At 38.7% G+C, this 12,840-nt stretch overlaps 1 protein-coding gene across 8 annotated transcripts in view; it reads right to left on the reverse strand.

Moving 5' to 3' along the window:
• Positions 1-5,770, reverse strand: part of eya1 (EYA transcriptional coactivator and phosphatase 1) — a 119,196-nt gene extending 113,426 nt beyond the window's left edge. For 4 of the 8 annotated variants that reach the window (XM_079660924.1, XM_079660923.1, XM_079660918.1 and 1 more), the window contains exon 1: positions 5,582-5,769. The gene's annotated coding sequence lies outside the window, so the exon portion shown is untranslated. Of the gene's footprint in view, positions 1-5,581 lie in introns of all 8 variants that reach the window. The other 4 variants (XM_079660925.1, XM_079660919.1, XM_079660922.1 and 1 more) reach the window with 2 other exon arrangements.
• Positions 5,771-12,840: the final 7,070 nt, after the last annotated feature.

The following is a 12,840-nucleotide window of genomic DNA, read 5'->3' on the forward strand; positions in this document are numbered from 1 at the left end:
TGCTACGTCTTTAGAGAGATAGATAGAGAGGGAGAGAGAGAGATAGATAGATAGATAGATAGATAGATAGATAGATAGATAGATGGATAGATAGATATATAGATATATAGATGGATAGATGGATAGATAGATAGATAGATAGATAGATGGATAGATGGATAGATGGATAGATAGATAGATAGATAGATAGATAGATAGATAGATGGATGGATAGATGGATGGATGGATAGATAGATATATAGATGGATAGATGGATAGATGGATAGATGGATAGATGGATAGATAGATAGATAGATAGATAGATAGATAGATAGATAGATGGATAGATGGATGGATGGATAGATAGATAGATAGATAGATAGATAGATAGATGGATGGATAGATGGATGGATGGATAGATAGATATATAGATGGATAGATGGATAGATGGATAGATGGATAGATAGATAGATAGATAGATAGATAGATAGATAGATAGATGGATGGATAGATGGATAGATGGATAGATGGATAGATGGATAGATGGATAGATAGATAGATAGATAGATAGATAGATAGATAGATAGATAGATGGATGGATAGATAGAAAGATAGATAGATGGATAGATGGATAGATATATAGATAGATAGATAGATAGATAGATGGATGGATAGATGGATGGATAGATAGATAGATAGATAGACAGACAGACAGATAGAAAGATAGATAGATGGATGGATGGATAGATAGATAGATGGATAGATGGATAGCTAGATAGAGATGGACAGATTGATAGATGGATGGATGGATAGATGGATAGATAGATAGATAGAGATGGACAGATTGATAGATGGATGGATGGATAGATGGATAGAGATGGACAGATTGATAGATGGATGGATGGATGGATAGATAGATAGAGATGGACAGATTGATAGATGGATGGATGGATAGATAGATAGAGATGGACAGATTGATAGATGGATAGATAGATAGATAGAGATGGATAGATGGATAGATAGATAGATAGATAGATGGATGGACAGATAGATAGAGATGGACAGATAGATAGATGGATAGATAGATGGATGGACAGATAGATAGAGATGGACAGATAGATAGATAGATAGATAGATAGATAGAGATGGACAGATTGATAGATGGATAGATAGATTGATAGATAGATAGATGGATAGATAGATGGATGGATAGATAGATAGAGATGGACAGATTGATAGATGGATAGAAAGATAGATAGATGGATGGATAGATGGATGGATAGATAGATAGAGATTGACAGATTGATAGATGGATAGATAGATAGATAGATAGATAGATAGATAGATAGATAGAGATGGACAGATTGATAGATGGATGGATAGATAGATAGATAGATGGATAGATAGATGGATGGATAGATAGATAGAGATTGACAGATTGATTGATGGATGGATAGATAGATTTGGGAAATGTTTGTGTTGCAGCAGCATAAAAAACCTGGCATTGCACAATACAAATAAAAAAGACTAGAAATAAAAAATAAAGTAGAAAATATACATTTTGGATTTACAAATGAACAATAACAAAAATAAAAAGCAAGTTATTATATATGCATAAGTATGTGGCAGCAAATGAGTCGTAACTGAAAAACCCAGAAAATTAAAAAGGGTAAAGAAAACATTTCAGTTCGCCCGCTGCTCTGCTACGTCTTTGGAGAGTTCGATAAGAGAGTCAAAGATGTCGTAAAGCTATCTTCTGGCAGGTGAGGAGTTTCAATGCAGCCTGTAAAACACACATGCTGTGTACAGAGCCGTACGCCGTAAAACACACCGGTGTAAAAGTTTAACAACTGTCAGTGGTATTGAAAAAGAAATGATGTAAAATTGAGACGTCTCGAAGACTATATAAGATTGGGAACATGGGGGAGGAAAACGGTTACGGGGGGGAATTATGCAAACAGATGAAGACAATCCAGAAGTAATGGTCCGAAACATTTTCACAGATCTGTCCAAGGACACCGTCGGGGAGGCGGCTGGCCCCAGTAATTGGAGGAGCATGTAACATCAAAAGTGCGGAGAAAAGAGCGGAGAGCTTCCCTCTGAAGTCCCGTCTTAAAGAAAACGTGAAGCACATGTACAGTGCTACGGGAATCTGGTACATGTGTGACTACAACTTGTTCCTTTCATTGCTGCAGACATGATACATCGCAGTGTTCCTGCTGTGCTACCACACTTCTGAACATTTCTAAAAGCGTTGGGCTGCAGCTGTTCCCTCTCAGGTCACACACTGAAAACACAAAAAGCGGCAAAACAAAACAAGATGTTCCGCAGTGTCGATGAAGACCGCCATAAAATACTTCATTCAGAGGATGTGAGATCACCGTGGAGGAAAAGAAAGGGCTTTAAATGTAATGTCAGGATAGATGGGTTTTGACTGTGTTCATAAAGTATGTGATGTTTCTGCGAGAAGGCAAACCGAGGACAGGAAACAGGGCCTCGTCGGGTGATGACTGAATCTCAATATGAGAGGAGTGTTGGTATCAGAAGTACGGCAGGAAGCATCGCTCAATTAATCAATTAGCTAATCGGCAGAAAAAGTGATATAAATAATATTTTTTTAAGCAAAAGTACCGACACTAAACGTTTGCAGCCGTCTTTTCATATAACCTCAATATCTGTAGTTAGTCAGTTAAAAAAAAGCACTCTTTCCAAATGTTTCTGACACACTTTAGAGAACTTTGAGTCCTAATGTGGGAAAAACTAAGAAAATGAGTTTTAAAAACACAAAGACTTCTGTGTCAGAGTTTTAGACCTCAGGCGACGCTCATGTGAGTTTCAGAGGTTATTCTGACAACAGATGAACGTACCACAATCCCCCAATGTCATCTGAAGTGAAATATAATGCATGTTATTGTCCTGATCTGCTCCAAAATGGTTCTTCAGCGCATGCTACACCTTTACACCACATGAATTGAACCATTAGTCCAAAAACGAACTTCCTCTGCAGTATTTGCGTTTCATAAAAAGCCGTCTGATTACAATCATCACGACTCCGTTAACCTGACACCTACGGATTATCTGAGATAAGACTAACAAGATGGAGACAGACAGCAAACATGGTGTGTGTAGCCTGTGTGTTACCACTGTGAACACGCACCACATGGTCTGTGTGAGAGAGAGCCAACCCTCAGCTTTGACCTCAGCGTGACATTAAACCAGGTGCATAAATACAGCCGCTTCATAAACTGACATTCAGACTCCGGAGGACTTCTGATATTTGACAGCTTGGTTCTCTGAGACAAAGAAAACATCCAATCAGAGAGCCTCCATGTCCACACAGCTGATCCCGTCCTGCTGCAGTTAGAAAGCGTCTGAGAGAGGCTGTAATCACGATGGCATAACTTTGACATAACCTACACTTCTGTCCCGATGATGTGCCTCGGCTATATATCAAGAAAATGAGCTCAAGTCGGAGGAAAATGAAGACAAACTGTATCGTGCTGGAATGGGAAAAGCAGAGGGGAACACAATCTCTCCAAGGTCTGAGGGAAGAACTCCATGCATGCTTGAGTCAATCCAACATACACTAACTGAGGAGAACATTTCCATTTTGAACCAGCGATCCATCACTGTCACGGTGAAAGAGGAAATAATTAGACAGAAAAATGAGTGCAGCCCGGGGCAGAATGAATGAGAGAAAAACCCAAGAACAACTGCTGTTAACTTAGAGCAAATGATGTTTTGATAAATGTTCTGAAAGCTACTTACATGCATAGCCACATGTCTGGAAGAGAAACATGTTAGACTTACACAATGTGTGCGTTTGAGGGGAAATGTCAGACAACTGGTGTTAAGAAATGGGCATAAGAGTATTTTCACTGTATGGTAATCAAAATGTTGTTTATAAAATCTCTTCAAATAGTAAAAAATCTCCATCAGTGTCGAAATATATTGTTTTGAAAGTCCAAAAAAATCAAAGATATTCACTTTAACATGATATAAGGATATAACACAACAAAAAGCAGGAACTCTCACTTTTAGAGAGGCCGAACACAGCATTATCTATTATTTTTTGCATGAAAAGTGACGTTTACAAAAAGATGGGAGACTACTCATTGTTGCAGCTGTAAAGACATGAGAGGCTAATACCAGCATTTAAATACATTTTAACAGTGGATTGAGATATATTACCTGAAGATGCACCATGCAATTGAACTCATATGTTTACTGTATGCTAAACAGCATCTCAATCATGCTGTATGAGACAGTGTTTATTACGTTTTCATATTTGAGTCATTCTACAGAAAAGGTGGAATACAAATCTGCTGAAATATATTCCTTCTAAAAACATCTAAAACCTGTTAAATAGTAATAACTAACTCTTAACTTGATGAATCCACAACAAGTAGAGCTTAAAGTATTTTTATTATTTTTATAATTTGTATACATTATACAAAGCTTATTTACATATATAGGAATGTCACTGGTGTTACGTGTTACCAGGAAGAAGAGTAACACCAGTGACAATTTGGAGAAAACACCATTTTAACAAAATGGCTGCAATGTGTCAGACCAGATATGGCTTCAGTCAATATCAAAATCGTTTAACTCTTCAATACAATACATTTTCCCATTCAAATGTTCACCCCTAGGGCTATGGCATGAGTAACACTAATGACAGACTTGAAAGACGCACGTAACATTTGAAGATAAAATGACATCTTTAACAAACAAAGTAAGAAGTATCTGACTTTCCTTATGTCTTTGTCCACTGCACTGCCTCAAATGATCTCTTGTTACAGGAGGCACTTCAGAGACAGTACATTATTTCAAAATAAAAGCGTTTTGTGTAGCAGTAACACCAATGACGTCATTTTGGGTGACTGACATTTATTTGATATTATTCATAATAATTTGCGTTTTTTTTTTTTACCATTTCAGTGTTATATTTAATGTATGTAATGTTATGTAAATAACATGAGATTTATTTATTGAAAAAGATTTTTAAATGAAAACTATAGGCTCCTCTTCCATGTATGATCAAAGTGACAAGGCAGTTCCTTGAACTTGGCATTTTAAATAAATTGCAATTTATGTATAAAACAATTTTTTTTATTTAGTACCATTGCAAAGACAATCTCTATTTATTCAACATATATAATGAATTTGAGTATTAGGTCAACGTCATGTATTTTGGTGTCTGCAAAAGTAAGTGACAGTAGGCTACGTCCACCTTTTCTGTAGAATGACCCATTTATTGCAAGGTAATGCACCAAAGAAATCCGCGTATTGCTTTCAAGGAAGGGTAAACACTTACAATAAATTAAAAAAGGTGTTACAAATGAAAGCCTTAATTAGCCCAGCTGTAATCAACCCCTGCAGACCGATACCTGTGCAACAGCTGATGCTAATTAGAGCTAATTAGAATGCTAATATTAAAGCTAATGCTGCAGCTTGGATTTATTGCTGTCTGTTTGTCTGTGTGTCTGTGTAACAGCTGATGTCCCCGCCCATGTCTCAATACCCGCTGTCAGTTCACCAAACAACACAAACAAACAAACAACAAAAGTAAACAAAACACAAACAAGTGCGTCACATTTACCTTTCTCCTGAATCCGCTTCCTGTCACCACGCGCAACAAGTCCCCGCGCACATCTCCAAGAGGTTTGACCTTCTGCAGACAAACTATGGGATGTAAATGTGTCCTAGAGAAGCAGGGACACGAGGGAAGTTAGTCACTGTGCGACATTAAAGCTAAAAGCAGTGACACAGCAGCGGAAGGTTACACTGGAATGACAACATATCCTCTGCGTGTGTGAGCACGTGCAGAGTGGTATTAAATACAGCAGGAACATTTAAACACCTTAGTCTTAACTTGTCGATAACATGATACAAATCTACTTATTTGGTGATTTTAGACCACACTGCAATTTGTTTTATATTTTATTTTTCATTTCAAAGCGTTAATTACGTACCTTTTTTAATTGTTCACTTTAATTCCACTTAAAAAACACGTGTTATACTAGTAGGAGTAAACTACACTCTCCCTGTCTCTCAGGATGTAAACTACAGCGCCACCTGTAGGTAGCCTACCGTTGTTCCCATCAATGTTTAAAGGTTTTATGTTGGAATAGGAGCTTCCCAGTATTGCAGAAATCTAAATATCTGATGTCAAATGTATTACTTATTCCTGTGCTTAGTCTGGATCCTAGATAATATTTCACACATATAACACATACATTAAGATATGTAAACAATGGTACGTTACAAATCCTACGGTATAACATTTGAACATGTTTTAAATAAAAAAGCCTTGATAAAGACTTGTCTACTTGCACTATCCTTTAATATAACAAACATCGTGTTTCTGTGCACCGTTTTTTCCTTCATTATCAGTGACTTAATACAACATTCATTCCTCAGCCTCTTGTCTTGTCTTTGCTTCTTTCTTGAGAATTACCTCACAGTTTTTAGGCCTCTAAGAAAGATTTAAAATCAAACATTCTGCATGAAATTGTAATGTTTTTATTGTCACAGCTCATAGACATGCAACCCACAGAGTGAAGGGAGGAAACAAGTAGATATAGCTTTATATTAAGGCCTCACATGCCAACAAAACTGCTTTAACTATTGAATACATTTGTTTTTGTGGACCTCCAAAGTGCAGGACGCTGCAAAAAAGTCAAAATATATGTTATTTTACGAGTTCCCGGAGTGTTAACCTCTTCAAATTGCACATTTACCTGCAGCACACATTAGATAGAGAGAGAGAGAGAGAGAGAGAGAGAGAGAGAGAGAGAGAGAGAGAGAGAGAGAGAGAGGGACAGTGAATGAGACACACACACACACACACACACACACACACACACACACACACACACACACGTGTTGAAATGTAATTGTATCACTGTATATATGTATCATATATATATATATATATATATGTATCATCAATTGTGATGCTTTGGCAACATTATTTAATTTAACTTTCATGCCAATAAAGCCCCTTTGAATTTGAATTTGAGAGAGAGAGAAAGAGAGAGAGAGACACAGAGAGACAGAGAGAGAGAGAGAGAGACAGAGAGAGACAGAGAGAGAGAGAGACAGAGAGAGAGAGAGAGAGAGAGAGAGAGAGAGAAGAGACAGACAGATACTTTATTGATCCCAATTCAGCAGCATCAAAAACAAGGCAATGTACAAAAGAGAAATTAAGACACTAGAAATAAACAGTCTAAAATATTTCTGAAATACAAAAGCATTAAAAAGTTAAGTCTATATCAGGGAAGGGTACTTTCTGTTTCTAAGACTACAGTAAATAAGAAACATGCTTGTGCGAATGGCCTCCATAAAGCAATAAAGCAGTCATTCCCCTCCTCTGATAATATCAACTCATTGGACTGCATGATTGGACGGACAGCCGCTAACAGCTTCAGCGATGCATCACGAGACAGTCCTGATGATTTGTTGCATCAATTGACTGTCCGTGTAATGTGATTTGTTTGGAAATGCACTCATCCAAAGGTTCCCGTGCTGGCCTTCATTTCAGCGAGCAGCCCACACACCTTCAGATAAACGGCTCCGAGTGGATCAAAGTGCCACATATCCTTGAGAGCATTTTTTAATTTCTTGGTGCTCCATCTGTTGAAATGATAAAGTGCAGCCATAATGGAGTGCAACAAGATTAAATTAATCAGGTTTGTCCATTACACCGCCGCAGGCTCCTCACAGATGATTGCAATTTTCTCTGTCAGGCCCATTATTGTGAGATCTGCTTAGTGGCTTGATGCAATTAAAATGGACTTAATGTAAATTTAACAATACAAATAACACTTCTGTCTTTGTATGTTGGAGAGGGGCGTGGCTGCAGGGTGCTGAAGTGCAACGGTAAACACCCACTGTAACCGTTTCTAACTTCAAACAAACCAGGGGGCTATTTGATTAGCGCAGACTCCGTGATCAATAACTATGTTGCGTGTTTTCATGTTCTCCGTGATGTCAAAGGCTCCGGTTGCACAGACCACCCTCGTCTGGACATGGCAGTCAGGAACACAACACCTCATGGATCATGTGGACCTGCAGAGAGGAAGGGGAGTTTAATGGAGGCGCTCTGATGAAGGCAGTTAAAAAAAGTCAAAGTCAACTTTATGGTCAATCTTTCAGTTTGTGTGTAGAGACAGAGAGAAATACCGTTTCCCACAATCCAGAATACAAAAGCAAATATATATAAAAATATCTATATATACGCAATCGACACATTTATACATATGCACACATTAAGACCTAAATAAAAGCACAACAATCAATATAAACAAAATAACAGTGACTTCAATATCTTTGAGAACGTACATTAGTGTTTGTCCATAGCAGCGTAAAGGAAAGTGTCTGGTGCTGTTTGTCTGTAAAGTGCACGCCCCCTGTGCATGAACTCCACGGTTCACTACAGTCGGTGAGGCCTGTTGGGGAGATATCTTCCTGGACCCATAACTCTGACCCAGTTTATCAGCTTGTACTGACCTCACTGAGCACAGGCCTGCCTCTCAGTGTTCTGCCTCCTTACTCCTGCCTGACAGAGGTGTCATAGTGCTTTACCTGTTATCTTGTTATTAACAATGTTGATTATTCTCTCAGAACTATCTAAATGCCTGGGTCTGGGGTAGAGATCTTCAGAATTGGTTTGGCAACCACTGTGCCAACTCATGGCTGCAGGACATGTCTTTCAAGGTACAAGATTCAAGGCTTGTATTGTCCTTGGTGCATACAGTGTTGCTATGACGATGAAAATCTTAGGTCCCAGTCTCCGAATAAACCTTCAGTGTTTACCTTCAAAGCTCCTGCTCTCCTCGTGTCTCCCTGAGTCTCCATTGATCCAGAAGTTTCCATCACAATCTGACTTGTAGGGAATTTTATAAATTTCTCCCTGTGCTGATCTAATATGTCTCTGATTGGCTGCTTCCTCCTGCAGGATGTGAGCTTAACGGGAGGAGACCTCGGCCACAAAGCTCCCGCCGACACTAAAACACGGGAACGGCGGAACTGTCACGCCAAAAATGTCACATGCTTTCTATTCTCAGCACCTCTATAATGTGTGATTTATGCCGTACAGTAAAAGTATAACAATGCACCAATGCTTTCCCTCTGCATGAAGACACCGTTTCTTTTTGGTGGAGCCACATCTGTTTTTAGTGATTCCTTTGGATTTGGGGGCGGCTGAGCTTTCGGTTATTGTGGCTAAATGAAGAATTACCATAACCAATCAGACAATGCAGCTTATTACGTTATATGCTGCATTTCATCTTGAGGTCAGGTTGTATTCGTCTCAGTTACAACAGAGACACACCCACACCTGCCGGAAAGCACATTTCTTTAATATAATAAAGAAGGTGGTTTTTATCCAAATGTGCACCGGGGAAAATGCTGCTTCAAAAACAAGTTGAGCAATAATGAACACAACGTGTTTCCACTTGAAATAAGTACAAATCTGCCAATAGAACAAGTGAAAATATGCTTTTCTTGAAATAAGAAGGGATAGTTAGATAAATTAGATCTTTTAAGTCCTGGATGGATATCCTCGTGGATTCATCTTCCTATTATACACACATGCATTTCCAAACATTTGGTCTACCTATGTTGTAAATGTATTATCTTTTCAATTTACACACGGCATCTATTGCACGTCTGTTCGTCCTGGGAGAGGGACCCCTCCTCTGTTGCTCTCCCTGAGGTTTCTCCATGTTCCCCTTTAAACTGTGGGGGTTTCTCTCTGGAAGTGTTTCCTTGTCCGATGTGAGGGTCTAAGGACAGAGGGTCTAAGGACAGAGGGTGTAAGGACAGAGGGTGTCGTATTGTCATACTGATATTCTGTACAAACTGTGAAGTCCACTGAGACAAATGTAACATGTGTGATATTGGGCTATATAAATAAACATTGATTGATTGATTGATTGATTGATTGATTGATTGATTGATTGATTGATTGATTGATTGGTTGATTGATTAATCAGCTGGAGAACTCATTTTGAACTATATTTGTCCAGAATCAGGAAATGTTGTGTTACAGTGTAAGGCTCAAAAGAGTTCTGTTTTCTGAGTTGGGGATTTTTTATTAAATATCTGTGTTTCATCTGAGAAACAAATCAAAATAAGATCATTTGACTCAACAGGATGACGCATTGTCTATAAAAACAAAACAATATCTCACTGCAGTGTTACCTCTGAAGTTATTATGTATCAGGAGTAGAGACATATTCAGCTAGATAGAGAGAAATGGTAAGATTTTGAGTTTTTGGAGTGTGCATGTTCTTGTTCTTTTAACCTACAATGAGATGTGTTATGCTTTGTGTGTGCAGGTAACTTGAGTAGGTTAGCTCCAGTGTGTTTGTTGCAGACACCTTTTCACACGAGGTGAATTCCAGCGGTCAACAACAAGACAATCAATCACCCTCCGTAAAGCAGTAATGAAGAATAGGTGTCACACTATCTCTCTTTTGTTAGCGATGGGAGTCGAAGAGGGAACAACAACATGCTCTCAAACAGCTGAGGAATCATAAAAAAGGAAGACGTAATCCCTCCCAATATCATATTATGTGGTTAATATGAGTCACTGAACAATAAGCACGCACAATTTAAGAAACGATTTCACTCGCTGCATTTTATACGCAATAAAGCAGGAATTTGATACAGCTTTTATTTGATTACGGTAAACTTTATAGACCCTGTAAAGCACATTCTTTAAGATAGCACAGACCTCATAAAGAAGCTGCTTCCTCTCGTATAACCAGCAGGGGGCGACTGAAAAACAAGAACTCTGATTGCATGGAAGTCTATGAGAAATTGTCCCAACTTCTCACTTGATTTATGACCTCAGTTAACATTTCCTGATGAGTTTCTGGTCTTAATATCTAGGTCAATATGCTTCTTTGTAAATGTTGTTCCCAGTTAGAGTCAAATAGTGTCTACTGTATATACGCCGGGATCCGGAGTCATGGATGATCCTGCGGTCCTGTGTCATGGATTGCGAGTCCTGGATCTTGAGTCGTGGCTGTGGTCCTGGATCATAAGTCCTGGATGGATATACTCATGGATTCATCTTCCTATTATACACACATGCATTTCCAAACATTTGGTCTACCTATGTTGCAAATGTATTATCTTTTAAATGTATACACGGCATCTATTGCACGTCTGTCCGTCCTGGGAGAGGGATCCCTCCTCTGTTGCTCTCCCTGAGGTTTCTCCCATGTTCCCCTTTAAACTGTGGGTTTCTCTCTGGAAGTTTTTCCTTGTACGATGTGAGGGTCTAAGGACAGAGGGTGTAAGGACAGAGGGTCTAAGGACAGAGGGTCTAAGGACAGAGGGTCTAAGGACAGAGGGTCTAAGGACAGAGGGTGTCGTGTTGTCATACTGATATTCTGTACAAACTGTGAAGTCCACTGAGAGAAATGTAACATGTGTGATATTGGGCTATATAAATAAACATTGATTGATTGATTGAAATAGAAGACTTTTCATGATTTTGTCTGGTTTCCGTATGCATTAAAACTAAAAACTGGAATTTTAAACATGTTTTCTATGATTATAATATTGTTTTTACCCCCCTGTGAAGCACATCCATTAAACTAGCCCACACTATAAAAGTGAAGCCAATGCAAAAGTGCTTTGACCTGCATTTTCTCAAATATCCTCTGATTGTATAGAAGTCTATGAAGAATGTTTTGTACTTCTTACTTGATTTTGTTACCTCATAAACATTTTACCGATGAATCTCAATCTCTAGTTTTAAGTCCTGTTCAATATGTAGATTGTGTTTTTTTGTAAATGATGTTCCCCTTTGGAGTAAAATATGGTAATATTGTCTCGTTTGGAGTTGCTATCACTTCATGAAAGTTAATTAATCTTCTTTCAGATTGTAAATGGAATTATCAAACATTAAACAACTGTGTTCAAGCTATTCTTCACAACCCCTAATATCCTGGAAAATAAGTTATATGCTAGATAAATATACACGTGGGGATATAAGTGCTTATTATATTCCACAAAGTATTGATTAATTCCCCACGATGCTTCACGCTGAATCCCTTGGTAATTAATTAGCATCCGTGGGCAATTGGCTCGCTTCACATCTGCTCAAATATACAAATACAAAAACAACCGAGACGCTTTGATTCATTGCTCTGGTGGAAAAGGACCTTGAGGTGATGGCTGTCCGGTTGCCAAATCAAATACCCCCGCAGGTATGTGAAACCCTGAAGAATGCAGCTCAATCTGTCCTCTATCAGCGGTTTTATTGGAGAGGAAGTAGCCTATGGTCAGTGTTTTTCGAGAGTGGAGCGCAAAATAATGAGACGCCCATTCCAAAAAATGCTTAATACAAACACACAACCACCGGCATCAGAGGCCAGCAATCTCCCACAAAATAAGAGCCTCAGTCCTGCGGGATAACGTAAAGTATGGGAAGTTTGTAGTCCTCCAGAAGAACTCGCTGTGTGTGTATTCTTTTTAATATGATATGAGGAAAGCTGGCGCTCGACGTGAGACCTATTCTTCACCACTTTGCAGCTCTTGGGACTTTTCGGCATCTTCTAAACTTCGCCGTAGTTGGTAGTATGATAGAACTTTTCTTTACCATTACAGACAGATATATAACCTTTTTAAATTATCACCATACCAGAATGCTTTTGCCTCGTAATAGTAAATCCCTTTTAGAGGAAATGGTGTGTGTGAAGGTTAAAGATGTCATTACTGCAGAGGGGTTTCCTTACTGGCGCTTCTTCGATATAATGTGATTTCACTGAAGTGCCAGCCACAACCATCGTCTTTAATCCCACTCTCTGACACCATTTTCTGCCAGGTTTGCCTTACATA

Source organism: Notothenia rossii, assembly GCF_949606895.1.
Source record: "Notothenia rossii genome assembly, chromosome: 12".
Classification (NCBI taxonomy): Eukaryota; Metazoa; Chordata; class Actinopteri; order Perciformes; family Nototheniidae; genus Notothenia; species Notothenia rossii.